General features: G+C 61.5%; 1 protein-coding gene across 5 annotated transcripts in view; it reads left to right on the forward strand.

Moving 5' to 3' along the window:
- Positions 1-10,186, forward strand: part of RAI1 (retinoic acid induced 1) — a 104,135-nt gene that overhangs the window by 74,929 nt on the left and 19,020 nt on the right. The gene's annotated exons all lie outside the window — the stretch shown is intronic.

A 10,186-nucleotide genomic window follows, 5' to 3' on the forward strand; every position in this document is an offset into this window, starting at 1 on the left:
TGATGACAAAGCACTTTTATGTCCGTTTTCTCGTTGGGTCTTTGCTCAACCCCGTGAGGTGGGCACTTATCACTTGCCCTGTCTTACGGGCAAGGAAATGGAAGCCCAGAGAGGTGGGGTGACTCACCTGAGGTCACACAGTGAGTCAGCGGCAACCTCGGGCACTCGATGCTCTTTCCAAAGACACGGGAGGCTCTGATCTGGAAAAAACAGCCTAGAGAAGGGCGGACACAGGGGCCTTTCTGAGACCTCTTTCCATGGGCCTGGGGCTGCAGGGGCCTCCAGCCAGCCGGCCAAGTCTGTTCTGCCCAACGTGCCAGCTCGGGAGCCCAGACAGCCGGGCCCTGTTCCGGCTGGCCACGGCCCGCCGGGCCTCTGCCAGCATGGCAGGCACCCACTGCTCTTGTCACCCCGAGGAGCTCCCACCTTCTTGGCCCCAGCTCCGTAGCCAGCACTAGGACCAGTCAGGGATTTTCCTGAACTTTCCCTCTGTTATATCAAATTATAGAAATGTTTACCTTTTAGAAGTAGCAGCTTGCTTGTTGGGCCCTGCTCTGCCAGGCCCTGTCCCTTGACACACCGCCCTCTGAGGGACGGACCCCCACTCTTCCTCACAGCCGGGGAAACGGAGGCCCAGCCCCACGGCGCACGGGTGGCTCAGCCGGGAACTGGCCCAGCGTTCCTGGACTGGGTCCCCATGAGCCATGCCCTCACAGCCCACAGTCGCAGGGCCCCCGGAGCCAGAGTGGCCTTTGCCTCTAAGTGTTTTGATGATCGAAGGAAGCACGGTGCTGGGAGAAATGGAGTGGGAAGTTCGGTGACCCACTGACCAGGAGCAGCCCCCGTGAGCCCCAGGCCCCGTTTATAAGGGCCCTGGTGGCGGCAGCTGCCTGCACAGCTCAGGGCTTGACCCAGTCCTGGCTTGTGTGTCCCCAAGGCCGTGCACCAGGAAGCGGGAGGACGTGGCCTCTATGGGGGTTCAGGTGGGGCCTCGGTTTTCTCATCTGTAGGACGAGGGAATGACCCCTCTGCTGTCCACTTCAGGATGTGGACATCGGCAGCTGGGTTCCTCCCCTCCTGCTGCTGGCCCCTGGGCTTCTGCAGTCCAGCAGCTGGAAAGCGGCCATGCCAGATGGGAGCCCGACACCAGGCACGCTCTCCAGCCATCCTGCAGAACCAGCCCGGAGAGCAGATACACATCCATAGCATAAGTTTTAAATTCTCTTTTTTTTTTTTTTTTTGGCTGCTTCGGGTCTTAGTTGTGGCACGCAGGATCTTTCGTTGCGGCGCATGGGCTTAGTTGCCCCGCAGCATGTGGGATCTTAGTTCCCCGACCAGGGCTGTAACCCATGTCCCCCTGCATTGGAAGGTGGATTCTTAACCACTGGACCACCAGGGAAGTCCCAAGTTTTAAATTCTTAAGTTGTTGTCACATGCTAACAGTAAAAAAAGAAAACTCAAATCCACTCTCCTCTTTTGTACAAATGGGGCATCTCTGCACACTTTCTACGCTGCGCTTTTCTTGCCCGACTTGAAGGCGGCACCCTGTTCACACACGAAGCCCTTCCTCACTCGTATCCACTGTATGGAATTCCCCACGTGTGTTTCCCTCAGCCCCTTCACAGGGACATTTAGGGGATCTCCGGTCTTTGGCCTTTACAAACGATGCTGCAGTTAACCTGTGCAGATGACTCTGGGCCTGGCTGTAGGCAGGACTGCTGGGTCAGGAGGCATGTCTAGCTTCCATTTGGGTCCAGATTGCCAAAAAGCTCTCTAAGAGACCGTACCAGCTTACCCACACATCCCTAACTAGAGCAGGGGCAGCTGCTGGCCAGGGGAGATGCAGACGCCACATCCATACCTGTGCTGGTGGGGCCAAAACAGGTGGTTTCCCCAGAAGAAATCCTCCAAGGTCTGGCATGTCTGGGGGCCAGGCCGGGGAGAGCCAGAGTCCAGCCCCTGCAGGCCTGTTCCCTCCTCCGGGGTATGGTCTCTGGGCTCAGTGCTGTCATCTGTGAAACAAGAACGACCCAGCCCGCGGGACTGGCGTGAGGATGAAGTTTGTTGGTGAAAGTGCTTATTAGGTCGGCGCCGGGCCCGTGGCGCGGTGAGAACAGTGTGGGTGAGCCCTGTACTCCCAGGACTGCAGCCCCTGGGGTCTATGCTGGGGTCCAGATATCTTGGCCCCTCGGAGGGGGTCAGGGAAGGGGAGAGTGTTCGGGAACCATCAGGGGAGGGGTGGGATCAGGCCTGGACTTGAAGTGACTGTGGGTTCAGCAGTGTGAGCTGCCCTTTCATCGCTGCGTCGCTGCCAGGAAACAGGGCCGAATTCAGAGTCCCGGGCTTGCCCAGGCCGCTGCAGGACCCCGGCTCTGAGACAGAGGGCTCAGGAACGCCGAGCCACAGCCTGGTCCCTGGTCCTGGACGGCCCTCCTCGGACAGGACAGGACCCGGAGCCCCTGGCTGAGCCCGGCCTCCCGGCCTCCCAGGCCGGCAGAGACACACTCGCCTGGGAGCTTGTTAGAATCACCCTGGACCCAGCTCAGCAGACGCCATCTTACTAAGACACGCCCTGCAGCGTAGGACTCACATGCGGACTCCAGCCAGGAAACAGCCCGCGCTCCCGCCCACCGTGGGGGTCAGGACACAGTCCGTGGGCAGACCTTAACCCTCAGTCCCGGAGGCCCTCCCTCACTCTGGGGCATTAGCCCTCCCCGGGCCCTTCCCGAGGACCCGCTCTGGCCCCCTACTTTGCTCCCCGGAAGGTAGAGGTAGAGCAAGGTCCGGCCCTCGCCCCCGTGGATGGCGCTGGGGCGCTGGAAGCTGCTGCCACTTGTGAAACCTCCACCGGGCACCAAGCACAGCGTCTCCGCCAGCCTTGCGGCCCGCCCCCCCCCATCAGTGTGGGGTCAGAGCAGGCTCCAGCTGAGGAGCTTGAGGCTCAGAGAGGTGAAGTGAGCTGCCCAAGGCCACCCAGCAGACAGTGTGCAGAGCTGTGTGGCATCAGGGCCTAGGTATTTAGAGTCAGGGCGGGGATGGAGCGGGGGCAGGTGGTAACTCCCGGTGCCCCAAGGCCACAAAGCCAGCCACCCGTGAGCCATCACAATTGGCTGGCCTGGCCAGTGTGAATGTGACATCTCTCTGGAGCTCTGGTCTGGTCTCGGGAGGAGACTGCCACTCTTCCACCGCAGAGCCAGCCAGGAGGGATTCTCCTGCAGCTTTCCAGAACAAGGGTCTCTGGGTCGGGCTGAGTTAGCTGTGTATAGCTGGGAGAGGCACTTTCCCCCAGATGCTGAGTGACCCGGAAGCTGGGGTGGGGAGGGAGATCTGGAAGGGTCTGGTTTAGTTGGAGGTGAGGCCCGAGGGGGCTGGGCCTGGGAAAAGGGAAACTAGCCTTTAGCTGCAACCAGCGCGCAGAAAACGGGCAGAAAGTATGAGAAAAACAGAGTGCTGTTCAGAACGGCTGGGTGCTGGACTCAGATAGCTGCCCTCACCTCATTTTTACCCTCTAGCACCTCCACGTTTCAGGGCTGTGTGGAGGAAAGTCAGCCAGGACGAGGCGGCAGCTGAAAACCAAAGGCAAATATTTTCCATCCTGAGAAGAGCGGTCCCGGGCCACCTCCAGATCAGCGCTGGTGGTGTGCTCTCCCCAAAGGCCAGTGCTTCTGGTCACCAGGCGACGTGTCTGGGGGCGCTGCCCAGGATCCACCCCGACCCTGGGAGAGGGATGTGTGCAGCAGGCCAGCTATCCAAGCCACGCCCGGAAATGGAAGCTCCTTTCCCAGCAGATGGGGCGGCGGGGAAGTCCAGAGCACAAGGTGGCCCCAGCTGTTCATCTGGCAGGGCTCCCCCCACCCAGAAGCCAGTCTTGAGATGGAGACCCCCTTTCATATCAAAATCGGAGCTGTCCGTTGTTCGGGCAACGCAAAGCTGCCAGGCCCTGCATGAAGTTGTAGCGTTATTTGTCGTAACTACAGCTACACACGTGTAAAGAGCAGTGGCACATGGCCTTGTGGCATTTATATTTGGGCGGCAGATGAGGCCCCGCCTGAGACCATCAGTAGGGGCCTGGTGCCTTGGTGGCTGGTTCTGCGGGGGAAGGGGGGGGACGTGGGTGGGGAGAAGGCAGTGTGACTTCTCTACAGCGCTTCACCACACCAAGCCCCCTGCCCCTTCTTTCTCCCAAGAAAACCAGTTTTCTGAAATTTCCGAAGGAGTGAACCAGGGCTTCACTGTCATACTTGCGCCCTGGAACAGGGAGGGGCCCCCCCTCACCCCCACGGCCCCTGTCCCGCTCTGTGGCTTAGTGATCCAAATCTGTGAAATGAGAGGTCACGTTGCCTCCTAGAAGGGCAGTTTGAGGGTCAGAAATCCAGTCTACGAAGGCCACAGGAGGGGGCCAGGCAAGCCGTGCCGCCGCTGCTATTACACCCACTTCCACCGTCTGAGGGTTACCGGAGAACTTTCAAGATCTGAGGGAGGCCCCGGGCCCTGTGTCCAGGCTGGTTGAGGGGAGAAGCCCCTGGAGAACCCCCCTCTGCCCTGCCAGGCCCTGCGTGTGCTCAGGGGGCCCCCGCTCTACCCGCAGACTGCCTCCCCTGCGGGCCAGGCTGGGCCTCCCAGCTGGCCCTAGGGTGTCACCAGACCAGCTGTCCTCACATCTGGATTCCACAGGCATCCCCCTGCCTCCACCCCGGCTGGCCAGGCTTCCCTCTCTGCAGCAACCCTGGCCACTGGCTGCTTCCTCGGGGTGGGGGTCTTGGGCTCCCCCACCCTTCAGCTAATCCGGGGAGAAACCTGGCCCCCGTTCCCAGATAGGCCCTTTTCTTTGCTGCCACTGGGCCAGGCAGCTCCCAGCGGGAAGGCCCTTTCCCTCTCTTCCCAGCTCCTGCGCTCCAGTCCCCCCCCTCTGTTCTGCAGCGGTTTTCTCTCGCCCCCCACCTTGTTCAGGAGGGAGGTCGTCGGGGGTGGGCTGTGCCTCGGGGTCTCCAGGATTGGGCCTGAGCAGAGTCTGCAAAATGTCAAGTGACTGATCCAGTGGAAGCCCTCAGGGGTTCCTGGGTTCAGACAGCTCCTTTGGGGCTAAGGACAGGCTGGGGTTTGGATGGGTGGCCTTTCGGAGAGCAGGGTAATGGGAGTGGACGTGAACTTCCTGTGCCTCAGGCCTCTGAGTTAGGGCTCGGGGTCTCAGCTGCTGGGCCTCCTGGGAAAGGGGCCGGGAGGGAGGGGCGAGGGTGGGTCTGAGGGAGGGCAAGCCCGGGAGGAGGCCTCGGTGCGCCCTGGCCCCGCCGGCGGGTCTGACTTGAAGGTGTGGGTGTGCAAGGCCGCTGCTGTGTCAACGGTGTGTGTGTTTGGAGCGGCTTAGGGAGGGGGCTGGAGATGGGGCAAGGCGGCGCACCACTTGGCGCTGCCGCTGCCCGAGGGTCCGCGGGTTAGAAGCGCCAGCTTCCTCGATGACTGAAGAAGGGTGGGCGTTAAGGAGAGAAGGGCGAAATTCAGAGGGGGCTCGGCGCCCCGGCCCGGCCGCCCCGTACCTGCGGAGGGAGAGCCGAGCCGCCTCGCCGCCCAGGCGAGCGCGGAGGGAGGCGAGAGGACTAGCGCGCCGGGCTCCCCGCCCCCAGCCCAGCCGGTTCCAATATTTCGCAGAAAGGCACGCGGCTGCTAATCGGTCCTTTCCAGGCTGAGATTCCGCCGCGCTATGCCCGCGCAGAGGCGGGGGCCGCGGGCCGGGGGAGGCGCTCGGAGTCCGCAGCCGCTGAGCGAGGTGAGGAGCCCGCGTCCTCCGCTGCTGGGGGGGCGGGGGGGGGGAGGCGGGCGCGCAAACCCGAGAGGCTGGAATGGAAAGGGGAACAGGTTAAAAATAACCCTCTCCGGCTGGGAAGCTCGCGCGCGCTCTCTCGCCTCGTTCGGTGCCAGAGGACTCCAGGGGAGGTGGCGGCGTTGGGGAGGGCAGAGCGGGATTCCCCCTCCTCGGCGGGCGGGGTGCCCGCCTGCGCGCCGCGGCTGCACGTGTGCGGGGCCGCGCGCCCGAGCCCCCGCGCCCGGCCGGGGCGCCCCCTCCCCGGGACCGGGCGCAGCTGGCGGCGGCGGCCCCGCCCGCAGCCTCGCGCGGCCGAGGGAAGCTTCGCTCCATTATTCATTATTTACGAGCGTTAATAGGTTTGAGGCGCGGGGGTGGGGGCGAGGGCGCGGTGGGGACCGAGGCACCGGGGGCCGGGGTGCGAAGGGGTGGCCGGGCGGCGGCGCCACCGTGAGAAGGGGGTCTCCGTCTGGGCCGCGGTGCTCGGGGTGCACCTCTCCGCCCGGCTTCTCTTCGGCGGCGCCGGGGCAGCGCGGGGCGCCGGCAGGGGAGTGCGGGCCTTTGATTTTGCACGTCGCCGTCTGTCCTTCGCGTCCTCGCCCTTCCCGGAGCGCGGGGAGGGGGTGCGGGTCGTACGCCCCGCCCTGCGCGCCCCTCGCGGCGGCCGCCGCGTCCCCGACGCGGCCCGGGCCTCATTTATCATCATCTTTGGTCAAGTGGAGTGTGCAAGGAACAGCTGCTTCACTCGGCTGACTTCCGAGGGCGGCTACAGCGGGAATCAGGGAGATGAATGATGGGGGCTGGAGGGGCGCAGCCCCCGGGGTCCCAGCGCGGGCAGGAGGGAGGCGCGCGGCGTCCACCTCGCCTCCGCCTCGTGGCGAGAAGAGTGCCCCTTCCTTGCTCCCGGCGCCTACGATCGCGGGACCGCGGCCGGGGGCGCCCCAGGAGGGGCCCGCGCGCGTCTGGCGGAGCCCGAGGTCGCCGCGACCTTGCTGGGGTCAGCGGGTTGGGCGGCGGAGGCGGCGGCGCGGCGTCTTTGGTGGCGCTTTCCGGATTGGCGCAGAGGCCGGGAAACCGGGCGGGGGCGGGCGGGGGGAACACAAATAGAAGGTGAAATTTTACCTGCCCCTGAGGGAGTCCTGCGGATTTTCTCCCGGCAGCGGCAGGCGCTCTGCCTTTGTCTTACACGCCTGAAACATCTGTTGCAGGGGGGCGGCGAGGCCGCAGACGCCCCCGCACACCCCGCGCGGCTCCCCATCCTCGTTCCCATCCCCCACTCGGCCGGCGCCCGGCTCTCGAGCCGCGTTAACCCTGCCGGCGCTGGGGCACACGCCGGCCGCCCGCGCTCCCGGGGTGCGTGGGAGCCGCGAGGGCGGGGGCGGAAGGGTTAACGGCCGAGGCGCAGACCCTAACTGTCAGACCCGGGCCCCGCTTCGTTTCAATTACCCTAAGTAGAGGCTGAATGCGCAATTAACGGAGTCAGCTTGCCAACTGGAAAGCCGGCCCGCTTCCACGTTGAGAATACTCCACCAGCTGACTCGGACTAAGCAATTTCCTCTCCTCACTCCCTTCCTCTCTGTCTCTCCTATAACCCCCTCCCTCTTTTTCTCTCTCCTTAATAATAAAATTATACCAAGCAGTTTGCGGTGTGGCAGGCGGCCAGAAAAGCGTTTCTTTAAACGCCGCCGTCTCACAATTAGGCAGCAAGAGGATTTGACACGCCGTGGCGGCCTGACAGGCCGCTTCCTCCCCTGGGGGCTGGGGGTGGGAGGGGGCGCCGATTCCCCAGCTCCCCCAGGTGGAGGGGGGATGGGAGGGGCTGTCAGCATGCTGCAGAGAGGGAGGGGGTGTCAGAGGCAGGAAAGGGAGGGGAGGCCCCCGCCCGGGCTGAGGAAGGGGGCCGTTCCCTGGCCCCTGGGAAACTGGGTGTCCAGGAAGAGGATCTGGGCCCCCACTTTTGGCCTCCAGCTCAGAGTTCATTTTCTGGTGGACAGAGGGGCCATTCTGGGGCACAGAGCACAGATCTCAGCCCTGCTGGGCCTTCCGGACACGTCACTGCCCCTCTATGGGCTTCCAGGAACCCTCTGCAAAACGAGGGGGGAGGTTTGACCTCCAGTACGCTCTGCAGAAAGTGGCTTCTGGTGGCTCACTGCTCTTAGCAGCTGGCCCTGTTGGCCGGGCGGTAGGGGGGATGCAGGCACCCCTGTCAGAAACAAGTCGGAGACCCCACTCCAGCTCTGGCCACAGACCAGAGTGGGGGAGAGTGGCCCTTCCCCGGGAGCAGTGATGCAGGCAGCTGACAAATGGGGGTGACTTTGCAGGATTGCCAGGGATTGGTACCTTGAGGACAGTGGGCATTTGACCATGGGCTGCAGCAGCCAGGCCACCTGAGGTGGGGGAGGGGCGGTAACTGCAGCCACCGCACCTGCTCAGTCCCCCGCCCCACCTCACTCAGGCCGGTCCTCCCATGGGGCGGGCCCCCTCCTTCCAGCCTGCCCTGACCACCTCCTCTCCCGGCCCCCAGAACCTCGTCTGTGTCTGTCTGCCTCAGGAGGGCTGGAGCCATTGCGTTGTCCTGTGTTTCCTGAGCGCCCAGGTTGGCCCCTGTGCACACTGTAGGCTAAGTGGAGATGGGCTTGACAAGCGAGTGGGCTCGGGCACAGAGGGCTGTGACCCAGGCGGCTGTGGAGGGCAGAACATAGGCTCCATCTTCCCTTCCTGGTTGGCTGTTGCGCGTGTCCTGGCCTCCAGGCCTGTCGTCAGGGCTGTGGTGAGGGTCAGGTAGCGCACGCGCACCCATCTGTTCATCCACCCACCCATCCAAGCAGCATTTAATAGGCAGGTACTTGGGGCAGTTTCTAGGCTTCGAGCCTAGGACCCAACAGATGAAGCCCCTGCCCTCATCAGGCTGCTTTCCAGTGAGGGATGCACAGGTGAACCGGCTCATTAGACCATTCATTATGTAATTACCACTGATGAGGGCCACCAGGGACCCAGCAACGTGGAAGGTGGGGCGGAGCTCTCAAGGAGGCTACGGGCTCCTCTGTGGGCCTCGGGCCTTCCGCCGCCCAGCCTTTGCAGCCCCCATCGCTCTGGCCCCATGGGACCGCCGCTGCCCAGCGCCGCCCTCCCACAGGCCCCCAGTGCTTCCCCTTTGGTTCCATCCAGAGCTTAACTGGTTCGTGCTGGCCTCAGGGCTTCTCCCAGAGGCCAGGGAGAGTTCGGGGGGGGGGGGCTCCTGCTGTCACTCCTTCACACCAGGCATCCCCCAGGTGCCCAACAAGGCCCTGCCTCACTCGGGCCAAGTGCCACCTGCATTTGACACCAGGAGCTTGTGAGCAAATACAGCCCGCAGACCAGTTCTCTTGATCTCCGGGGTGTTAAAGTTTTTACTTGGTTGATAACATTTTAAAAATATTGAAGTCTAGTTGGTTTACAATGTTGTATGAATTTCTTTTGTACAGCAAAGTGATTCGATTATACCTATATATATTTTTCATATTCTTTTTCCTTTATGGTTTATCAAGGATATGGAATATAGTTCCCCGTGCCATACAGTAGGACCTTGTTGTTTATCCATCCTGTGTATACTAGTTTGCATCTGCTAATCCCAAACTCCCAATCCATCCCTCCCCCATCTGCACTTACCCTTTGGCAACCACAAGTCTGTTCTCTACGTCTGTGAGTCTGTTTCTGTTTTGTGGACATGTTCATTTGTGTCGTACTGTAGATTCCACATATAAGTGACACCGTATGCTGTTCGTCTTTCTCTTTCTTAGTATGGTCATCTCTAGGTCCATCCATGTCGCTGCAGATGGCGTTATTTCATTCTTTTTTATGGCTGAGGAGTATTCCATTGTGTACATGTACCGCATCTTCTTTATTTACGTTGTTTCCATGTCTTGGATATTGCGAATAGCGCCGCTGTGAACATAGGGGTGCGTGTGTCTTTTCGAATTATAGTTTTGTCCGGACACGTGCCCAGGAGTGGGCTTGCTGGATCATATGGTAGCTCTATTTTTAGTTTTTTGAGGAACCTCCATACTGTTCACCATAGTGGCTGCACCAACTTACATTCCCACCAACAGTGCAGGAGGGTTCCCTTATCTCCACATCCTCTCCAGCATTTGTTATTCGTAGACTTTTTAATGGTGGCCTTTCTGACTGGTGTGAGGTGGTACCTTGTTGTTTTGATTTGCGTTTCTCTAATGACTAGTGAGGTTGAGCGTCCTTTCATGTGCCTATTGGCCATCTATCTGTATGTCTTCTTTGGAGAAATGTCTGTTTAGCTCTTCTGCCCAGATAACATTTTTTAAAATGAGAGATTCCTCTTTCTGTAAAACATTCGGAGGCTCTGGCACCCTGGGCCCTCCTTCCCACCGGCAG

Source organism: Delphinapterus leucas, chromosome 19 (genome assembly GCF_059928025.1).
Source record: "Delphinapterus leucas isolate spDelLeu-1000000601 "Yukka" chromosome 19, BTC_Dleu_Yukka2, whole genome shotgun sequence".
Classification (NCBI taxonomy): domain Eukaryota; kingdom Metazoa; phylum Chordata; class Mammalia; order Artiodactyla; family Monodontidae; genus Delphinapterus; species Delphinapterus leucas.